The 11,051-nt window shown below is 38.8% G+C and overlaps 1 pseudogene; it reads left to right on the top strand.

The window, feature by feature from the left end:
* The first annotated feature begins 943 nt into the window (after positions 1-943).
* On the top strand, positions 944-3,584 carry LOC114901340 (annotated as a pseudogene).
* The last annotated feature ends 7,467 nt before the right edge of the window (positions 3,585-11,051 follow it).

Below are 11,051 nucleotides of genomic sequence, written 5' to 3'. Positions count from 1 at the left end.
TCTTCCTTTTCCTTTTCCCAAATTATTTACCTATGCCTTTTTCTTTTTCAGTTTTGTCAATTTTCTTATTCTTTTTGAAGAACTATATTTTGGCTTTGCTCATTCTGTCTACTGAATCTTTATTTTCTATTTCACTTAAGTTTATCTTTATTAATTAGACCTGCCTAATTTCTTTAGAGTTATTCTGTTTTTCTAACTTCTTAAAGTTGTATATTTAGCTCATTTATGTTCAGAATTTCTTCTTCTCTACCACAAGTACCCAGGACTATGCTCAAAAGTAACAGTTCTCACACATGAAAAGATGCTCAACGTCGCTAATTATAATATTAGAGAAATGCAAATCAGAACTACAATGAGGTATCACCTCACACCAGTCAGAATGGCCATTATCAAAAAGTCTACAAACAATAAATGCTGGAGAGGGTGTGGAGAAAAGGGAACCCTCCTACACTGTTGGTGGGAATGTAAATTGGTACAACCACTATGGAAAACAGTATGGAGGTTCCCTAAAAAGCTAAAAATAGAACTAGCATATGATCCAGCAATCCCACTCCAGGCGTTTATCTGGAAAAAAATTTAAAAAGATACAGAGTGTTCATTGCAACATTATTTGCAATAGCTAAGACATGGATGCAACCTAAATATCCATCAACAGATGAATAGATAAAGAAGATATGGTACATATATACAATGGAATATTACTCAGCCATAAAAAAGAATGGAATAGACTGGAGCCTCGAGGCTCTTTGGTGGGGCTAATGGCAGACTCCAGGAAGGCTCATGCCAAGGGGTACTTCCCAGAACTTCTGCTGCCAGCGTCCTTGTCCCCGCAGTGAGCCACAGCCACCCCCTGCCTCTGCAGGAGACCCTCCAACACCAGCAGGATATTGAATCCCTGACAGGAGGGCTGACTGGTTCTAAGGGGGTTGATCCACCGGAATTTGCTGCACTGACAAAAGAATTAAATGCCGGCAGGGAACAACTTCTAAAAAAGGAAGAAGAAATTTCTGAACTTAAAGCTGAAAGAAACAATACAAGACTGTTACTGAAGCATTTGGAGTGCCTTGTGTCACGATATGAAAGGTCACTAAGAATGGCGGTGGTGAAGTGACAAGCCCTGTCCCCCTATGGAATGTCCAGCGAAGTTGAGGTTCTCAGGTCACTGAAATCTTTATTTGAGCACCTCAAGGCCTTGGATGAAAGGTAAGGGAGTGACTGAGGGTTTCTTTAGAAGGAGTCTCTGCACTGGAAGAAGAGCTAGCTGCTGCTAATCAGGAGATGGCTGCTTTGCATAAACAAAATGTTCATATACAAAGAAAAATGGCATCAAGTGAGGGATCCACAGAGTCAGAACGTCTTGAAGGGATGGAGAAAAAGTCAGAAAGTCCATGAAAAGCGTTTGTCCAATGGCTCTATAGACTCAACTGATGAAACAAGTCTTGTAGTTGAACTACAAGAATTGCTTGAAAAACTATGAAATGGCCCAAATGAAAGAATGCTTAGCAGCCCTTTCTTCTCAAGCTGGAGAGGTAGAACAGGAAGTAGAGACAGCAAGAAAGGGTCTCATTAAAACAGAAGAAATGGAACACTAAGTATCAAAGGGACATTAGGGAGGCCGTGGCACAGAAGGAAGATAGGGAAGAAAGAATCATGACCCTTGAGAAGCGTTACCTCAGTGCTCAGAGAGAATCTACCTCCATACATGACATGAATGACAAACTAGAAAATAAGTTAGCAAATAAAGAGGCCATCCTATGGCAGATGGAAGAGAAGAACAGACAGTTACAAGAGCGTCTTGAGCTGGCTGAGCTAAAGTTACAGCAAACTATGGGAAACGCTGAGAGCTTACCTGAAGTAGAGGCTGAACTGGCTCAGAGAACTGCAGCCCTAACAAAGGCTGAAGAAAGACATGGAAACATTGAAGAATTTATGAGGCATCTAGAAGGTCAAATTGAAGAGAAAAATCAAGAACTTCAAAGAGCTAGGCAAAGAGAGAAAATGAATGAGGAGTACAACAAAAGATTATCCGATACTGTGGATAGACTTCTGACTGAATCCAACAAACGCTTACGGCTACACTTAAAGGAACGAATGGCTGCTCTAGAAGAGAGGAATGTTTTAATTCAAGAATCAGAAACTTTCAGAAAGAATCTGGAAGAATCTTTACATGATAAGGAAAGATTAGCAGAAGAAATTGAAAAGCTGAGATCTGAACTTGACCAGATGAAAATGAGAACTGACTCTTTAATTGAACCCACAATATCAAGAACTCATCTAGACACCTCAGCTGAGCTGCGGTATTCTGTTGGATCCCTAGTGGACAGCCAGTCTGATTACAGAACAACCAAAGTAATAAGAAGACCAAGGAGAGGTCACATGGGTGTGCGGAGAGATGAGCCAAAGGTGAAATCTCTTGGGGATCATGAATGGAATAGAACACAACAAATTGGAGTGCTAAGCAGCCACCCTTTCGAAAGTGACATAGAAATGTCTGACATTGATGATGATGAAAGAGAAACGGTTTTTAGCTCAATGGATCTTCACTTTCCAAGTGGTCATTCTGATGCCCAGACTCTAGCCATGATGCTTCAGGAACAACTGGACGCTATCAACAAAGAAATCAGACTAATTCAGGAAGAAAAACAACGTAGAGTTACATGCTGAAGAAATTGAGAATAGAGTGGCTAGTGTGAGTCTGGAAGGCCTGAATTTAGCGAGGGTCCTTCCAGGTACCTCCATCACTGCCTCGATTACAGCTTCTTCACTGGCCAGTTCATCTCCCCCCAGTGGACACTCAACACCAAAGCTCACCCCTCGAAGTCCTGCCAGGGAAATGGATCGGATGGGAGTCACGACACTGCCAAGTGATCTAAGGAAACATCGGAGAAAGACTGCAGTGGTAGAAGAAGATGGTCGGGAGGATAAATCAACAATTAAATGTGAAACTTCTCCTCCCCCTTCCCCTAGAGCCAAAAGGATGACTCACACCCTCCCTTCTTCCTATCGCAATGATGCCCTAAGTAGTTTAACTGCCTCCCTCAAGCCTGAAAGCCTTGGGCTTGGCAGTGCCAACAGCCACCAAGACTCTCTTCACAAAGCCCCCAAGAAGAAAGGAATCAAGTCTTCAATAGGACGTTTGTTTTGGTAAAAAAGAAAAACCTCGACCTGGGCAGCTCCGAGGCTTTATGGAGACTGAAGCTGCAGCTCAGGAGTCCCTGGGGATAGGCAAACTTGGAATTCAAACTGAGGATAGAAGACTGAGGAAAAAGCATGAACCTCTAGAAGAAGCTTGGAGAAAAGGATTACCTTTTGCCCAGTGGAATGGGCCCACTGTAGTCGTGTGGTTAGAGCTCTGGTTGGGAATGCCTGCTTGGTAAGTGGCAGCCAGTATGAAGAGTGGTGCCATTATGTCTGCTTTATCAGACACTGAGATCCAGAGAGAAATTGGAATCAGCAATCCTCTGCATCGCTTAAAGCTCCAATTAGCAATCCAGAAGATGGTTTCCCTAATCAGTCCTTCAGCTTCTCTGACATCCAAAACTGTGAGTCCATTTGTGCGCCTTCCCTCTCCCAGTGCTGGGTGAATAGCAGCATCTCCAAGTCCACAGAGCAAATCTGTGGCAGCATGAAGTATTCTGAGGAGATTTAGCTTGCTCTTCATTAACCTTGCTGCTACTCTTAATAGGTTTTCAACTGAGCAGCTGTGATTCCTACCAGACTTGAAGCCTGCAACCAAGATAGACTTTTGAGCTAGCCTCTAAAGTTTAGATTTTTCTCCCAAGCCAACAAGACCAAGAGTTTACTCTTTTTCAGAATTTTTCTTTTTAATTTAATCTAACATCTCAGGAGATGAGCTATAGGCATTAGTACTTTTTGTACTTGTAATGCTAAACTCACTAATTCTTAAGCAGTTTTCATAATTATGAAAGTTCCTCAGTATTTAATGCTTTATAAATACCAAGTGGATTACCTTCCTTCAAAAAAAAAAAAAAAGAATGAAATGATTCCATTTGCAGCAACATGGATGAAACTAGAGATTATCATACTAAGTAAATCAGACAGAGAAAGGTAAGTATCATATGATATCACTATATGTGGAATCTAAAAAATGATACAAGTGAACTTATTTACAAAACAGAAACAGACTCACAGAACTTGAAAGCAAACTTACGGTTACCAAAGGGGATAGGGAGGGGAGGAGGGATAAATAAGGAGCTTGGGATTAACATACACACACTACTATATATAAAATAGAGAACAAACAAGAACCTACTGTACAGCACAGGGAACTCTACTCAATGTTCTGTAATAACCTATATGGGAAAAGAATCTGAAAAAGGATGAATATATGTATATGAATAACTGAATCACTATGCTATATATCTGAAACTAACACAACCTTGGAAATCAACTATACTCCAATAAAATTTTAAAAAACCTGTTCTCTATTTTGTCTTGCAATACTGGAAATGACACTCTTCAAACCACATTTTTCCTTTCCTTAGGGTTGCCTGTTAGTTTCTTCCAATAGCTGCTAAAGGGAGACTAGGAGACTGGAGGAAGGAGAAGGAACCTGTCCCTTCTGTGTTTGCTTCCTGTTAATGGCACCCCAGAAATGTTTCTTTACTTTGGCAGTGACATTTTTTGTTCCAGTTTTTTCTATAGTCCCATAACCAGCATCACTGTCTCTCCTTAGAGACACCAGCACCAGGTGGCCAGTGCTTCCTTCCTCAGTGGTTTGACTCGAAGATCTGCAGGGACGGGGGGCTTCCTCTGAACCCCTGAACATCAGCACCTGCTGGACAGCACCCTCTCATCAGAGATCTGGGTCCCAGCTCTGAGGAGTCTCTTTTCCAAGCTGTTAAATTCCGAAAATAGTAACCTCTTCCTTTTTTTCCCACAGCTCTAGAAGTAACAGATACTGCCTGCAGTTACTATCCCTGTTGCCTCAGTTGTCCTAAAACCTCTTTACACAGTTCCTATATTCGTTTTTTCTGTTTCCCTGAATGAACCCTGACTGATATAGTCATAGACTATATGGATTAACTAATTCTTCATGAGTCAGTTTTAGTATGTTCTATCATTTTAGATTTTGAACCATTACATCTGCTTCAAAATAACTTCTGCTTGTTTTCTGCAGCCTATATATAGCACCCTTTTCACTTTCAGACTTCTAAAAGTAAGCTATAAAGTATTCTTTTAACATGAAGATGCTCTAGTTGCATCTTGGAAATTTTTAGATATAGTTTTTCATTCACATTTGGTTCTAAGTATTTTAAATTTTTGTGTGGTTTCTTTTACCTACGGGTAATTAAAGCATGTGTTTAAATTTCAAATGCATGAAATTTAAAAATTCCCCTTTTGGTAATAATATCTACCTTAATTTCCTTGAGTTCAGAGATTAGGATATGTATGATATAGACTTTTGAAATTAAGGAGTTGCTTTATGTCCAGTTCATAATGCATTTCAAAAAACATGTTCCATGTGTACTTGAAAATGTATTCTAATAGTGAGCTCAGAATTCTATATATATACACATTAGATCAAGCTTTTTAATTGTGTTCAAATCCTCATCCTTAGTGATTTTTTTTTTTGCCTACTTTTAAAATCAATTACTGAAATTGGTGTGATATAATCTAACTGTGCTGGTGGATTTTTCTATCCTTGTAATTTTTCCTAATTTTACTCTCTATATTTAAAGCTATGTTTTAGGTATATATAACTTCAGAATTATATATATTCTTTTCTTGGTGAATTGGGAATTGTATGTACCTGTGACCCTCTTTATTTTGAACATTGTTTTTGTCTTAAGGCCTGTTTTATTTGGTATCACTTTAGCTCTATCAACCTTGCTTTGGTTAGTATTTGCCTAGTGAGTATTTTCCCATCTTTTCACTCACTACCTTTCGGTGTCCTTATTATGAATTTTTTAATGTATACTGGTAAATAATATATAGTTAATTTAAAAATAATCTAAAGATCTCGGCTTTTAACTGGAACCCTAGTCAAATTATATAGATTGTGAGGACTGATATATTTGTATTCATTTGTATTTTCTTATTTTGCAGTATTTTTTCCACTTCTATGTTTCTCTTTTTCCCTTGCCTCCTTGTATGTTGGACGATTATTTTCCCTCATCAATTTTTTTCTTCCTCTAGTTTAGAAAGCATGTTTTAGTTGTTTTTAAAATTCTCTCTCTCACACACCGACACACACAGTATTAGTGTATGATTTCTGTGTGAATTTGTGACATAAAACATTTAAATGATACGAACCATTTGAAATGTTAAAATATTCTGGTCAGTGTTTTATGTTCCATAAATATAAATGTTTAATGTAATAAAATAACATTTTAGGCTTGAATAAATTCATATTATAGCATGAAAGTTCAAATATTCCTCTAAAGAAAATCCAGAAAGAGAGAATAACAGTGAGTCAAAAATTGTTTTTACAAACCTGACAGCTATTTCTCATCAAGTTTGCATTAGTTCTTACATGTCCTAATAAAGGATATTAAGATAATTTGCCATTCTTAAGTCTCATTTAACCTTTTTTTTTGCAATATACTGAATAAGTTTTTTATACTTAATTCATTGGATGGGTATCTCTAAAGGTTTTGTTATCTGAATTATTTTCATCTTCTTTAATAATGTAATTAGAGTGGTCCCTAAAGACTGAGTTAGGAAAACGTTCAAAGCCAAACCCCTGGCACTTAAGAGAAAAGAAGTGTCAACAGGACTCATGTATGAACTAACAACAGGGCAAACTTCAGCTGCAGCACTGTGGAAAATAAAACTATGTAATTGAAGAAAATTTCTGTTCTGTCATATGTCTTACACTTTTGAACTTGTCAAGAAAAGTTATTTTAAAGATAGAAAGGCTATATATACACCCATAGTTTTTCAAGACAAAATGAATTTGACTAGTACACTTAGGGAGAGGGCTGTGACGAGGGTTATGTCTGAGGGAAAAAATTGAAAATCAGAATGTGTACCCATTTCTCCCCAGTGTAGACACACTCTCAACAAGAGATTGAACAAGCTTTCTTCACAACTTCTTAGGGATTTACTTCTTCATGCACATCCCCTTATAACCATGGATTTCCTTCACTTTTCAAGTCTAGGATAAAACTTTAACATTTCCTACCTAAAGACAAACACTTAATTCAAGTGAGTGAAGCTTGGGTAACTGATAAGGTACATAACAAACCCTGACTTTCCCAATACTCTAGCCATACATGATGCTTTTTGGTGACTGTCATATGAAAACAACGTAAAGCAACAGTATTTGTCTTGTGATCATTCTAGTACACTTAGCTGATTCTAAAAATTCAAAATGGGATACATACCTGGACACACACACACACACAAACACACACACACCATCACAGCCCTGCTTGTAGCTTCATCATGGATATCAAAATCTGCAAATATGTTTTGTTTGGCTAATAAGAAGTAGGAGAAATAACTCCTCCATCCTTTGGACACATAGTTCATACTTGACCCAGGCAGCCAATTAATTATGAAGGAGTTTATTTTATAAGTAGGATGTATGAGGACAAGGAAGAAAATCTTACTTTATATCTACAGAAAAATAAAGCTTCAAGGACATATGCAGCAATAGCCAGAAGGGGGAGGGACACAGCTGTCTGTCGGAAAGCAGAACAGATTTATGTCAACTCACAATCTCCAGGCATAAACCCTCCTACCGTGATCATATTGTAAGACACCAGTGCACGTTTTTACTACATTAAAAGATGTTTTTACTACATTAAAAGATGTTTTTCCTAAAAACAAACAAAAAAATAACATCGAATTTCTAAAATGCACATTTCCAGACACTTCAACTAACAATGGCTTAGTAACACCTTGTACTAAACTAATAGAAATTCTAGTCACTTTAAACTCTGATTTTTCTGATTTATTTTGCCGAGGTTTTTTGTACTTAATTCGTTGGATGGGTATCTTAATTTTAGGTTTTGTTTTGTTATCTGAATTATTTTCATCTTGTTTAATAATGTAATTAGAGTGGTCATAAAAAATATTTCAATAGTTAGATATTTTAACTACCTATGTATATATAGCATTAATCCTTAGTTTTGAAAAATAAAAATGGTTTTGTTTATGGCTCCGCATACTTAAACCTTTGTATCTCATGTTTTCTGTTCACTCTGAATCCCTAGATTCACATGAAAGACATCTAAAAACTATCCATGGTATTGAATTTACATGCTCAAGGTATTTTCACTTGGATTCTTTCTTTTAAAACTTTGCCTGCATTTTGCTGGTATCAACAGGAAGCTTTAGGATAAACCCACTCAACTGGGATTGTACACACACTAAAAAAAAAAAATCACTAAAGTTTAACTTTTTTCTGAGGTATGTTGTCCATGGTTTGGGCTGTATATCTCTCCTAAATATTAAACATCTACCTACTGATTTGTGACATGCAAGGAGAAGATGGGGTGCAACGTCCTTTGAACAAAGGAGCTATATGGGGCATTATTTTAGGCAACTGCTTTACGGCCCTATAAAGGGCATAAACATACCTCCTAACATTCACTAAACAATTAGGGCCTCTTTTTTCCCTCTCATGAAAAACAATTGTGGGTTTAGCAATTGTGGCTATCCTCTGTTTGGACAGTCACACACAAAAATATTTGGCATCTTTCTCAGAGGAAAATGCTTGCATGATGCGACAAATGGGCATGTAATGCGGGTAAAATTCCTGGGAGACTTACTCCTATCTAAGAATTATGTTGTCTGTCGGTGTACAGTGGCATAACTTCCAGTGAACCTAGCTGAATGAGATATTATGGTGGACTGTTCTCATGGCCCTGCATTTCCACCCTAGGGATTATTACGGTGCCCCTTCCTTCCTCTTGTTCCCAACCTCCAAGTCCAGAGCTGCTCATATATTTCAAAGAAAGAAAACCTTCCAGCGAGAGCGAAATCCAAATGGGGATTCCTAAAAAGTTCGTTAATGTTATTTTGAACAGAGAATAAAAAGGTAGTAGAAAAGCCCTTTGCTCTTTGTCTCTCAGTTTCTAGAGCTTTGTGCCTTACTCTTTTCAAAGGAACCAAATTCCAACCAGGATTTGGCAAATGCCTTAAGCAGGCGTGTCTACTTCCCCCAGTGAACGCTCAATTCCTTGAAGTGCCTAATTCACTTTTCTATCTGCCTGGAGCTGAGTCTTGGTCAGGAAGCACTTGGCAGGTGGGCTGATGGGTAAAATGCATTTTGTACTTTACTCATCTACACAGTGAAAACCTCTATTTGTGGCATCATCTTGAATCCAAAGAGCAAGGCAGAAGGACTTGTCTACCCTAAGAGGGTGAAAAAAGACCAATTCTCATAGAGAGTCACGGAGAAATACAGAGGGGTATTTATTAATTTCCAGGTGACTGGCTTAAGTCCTTTGTTGGTTTTAAAACAGTCAAATGCTTCTGAGATTCCATATTTCAAATGAGTGTCGGAACCCTGCCAGCAGGTTTCAAAGACTGCTGATTTATTTAACTTTTTAGTCTTGGAGAAAACAAGAATAAAATCCAGCAGGAGCCTTCTGCTGCAAGCTGTATTGTAAAGCACTAACTTGACAACAAAGAAGAATAGTTCTCTAACCTGCCTCACCTTAGTGTTGGAAGTATGGAGGAATTTACTCATACAATCATCTTGAAATAATCAATAGATGTAAAAGATGCATCCTGGGCTTCCCTGGTGGCGCAGTGGTTGAGAGTCCGCCTGCCGATGCAGGGGACACGGGTTCGTGCCCCGGTCCGGGAAGATCCCACATGCCACGGAGCGGCTGGGCCTGTGAGCCATGGCCGCTGAGCCTGCGCGTCCGGAGCCTGTGCTCCGCAACGGGAGAGGCCACAACAGTGAGAGGCCCGCGTACCGCAAAAAAAAAAAAAAAAAAAAGAAAGAAAGAAAAGATATATCCTAACAAAGGGAAAGAGCCCAGCTGTTATTCAAATTCTGATAATCATGCAGCTTCCAAAGGCAGGAGGTAAATATCCTCCCTGCTCACTTTGGACAAATACACAATTTTGCCAATAGATTTCACCTAATTGTATCTTTTCATTTCAATGGGAACCAGGGGTTATTAGAACTAATATTTCTTCACCCACACAGTATCTAAAAGACGGCAAATAACTAGAAAAGAGCTAAATAGAGAGATGGCAAGGAAAAAAAGTCTGTGGGGAAATATCAGCCTTTGCTGGTGTCTGCTATCACTAAAATAGACCTATAATTATGACACTCAAACAATGGAGCACAACCTTCAATGGCACACTTGTCAGAGAGGAAAATGCATTAAGTGGATGGTGGGAGAGGGCTACCAACATTTTACCTAATTTTAATTTGTTCTGAAATTTTGGCCCACTCCCTGAACTTGTGTTTGATGATTGGGTTTGCTCAGTAGAGCTGTCAAATCCAAACTTTAACCTGGTTGCACCACTTAGTGGTCTGCCACTGAGTCTTCGTTGAGACTTGGAATAAAGTTCACAGTAAGGTGTCAAACTTCCCACACTCCCAGAATTCTGCACGTAGTCACTCACCCTCACACCCGCTTCCACTAGAGAAGTGGGTGGAGCCATATCCAAGGAGAGCCTTCTGGTCTAGTGCCTGAACCACTGGGCAGGACAGGTGCTTCCCCTTAGGATCATCTGCTCCCTGTTGGGGACACCCAGTGTTTTGCCTTCACCATCCATAAGCCCCAGACTAGTTATCTAGTTTCTAGATTTTGCTCTGTTTTGGGTCCAGTCCTGAATTCACCTTTCCCACAAATCATTCTCTACCTACGTGATGCCTTCAAAAGCATTTCCGGAACATATTTGTCACCCCCAAGGCACTTTTTACTTACTTCCTCACATCAGAGATCTACACACACGTCTCAGCTTTAAACCCACTGAAGACGGGTCTTTGGTTTCTTAAAGTTCCTATATCCTTACCACCTAGTAGATTTCTTAAACATAAAACAACAAAATCAATGTGGGATAAATATTCATGGATTTCACTTTAGAGAATATTTTTCAAGGTAATTTAGATTTCC

This window comes from Monodon monoceros, unplaced genomic scaffold (assembly GCF_005190385.1).
Source record: "Monodon monoceros isolate NGI ecotype Baffin Bay Population unplaced genomic scaffold, NGI_Narwhal_1 Super_Scaffold_2, whole genome shotgun sequence".
Taxonomy (NCBI): domain Eukaryota; kingdom Metazoa; phylum Chordata; class Mammalia; order Artiodactyla; family Monodontidae; genus Monodon; species Monodon monoceros.
Note: the sequence above shows the minus strand (reverse complement) of the source record. Positions and strands in the feature narration are given on the sequence as shown.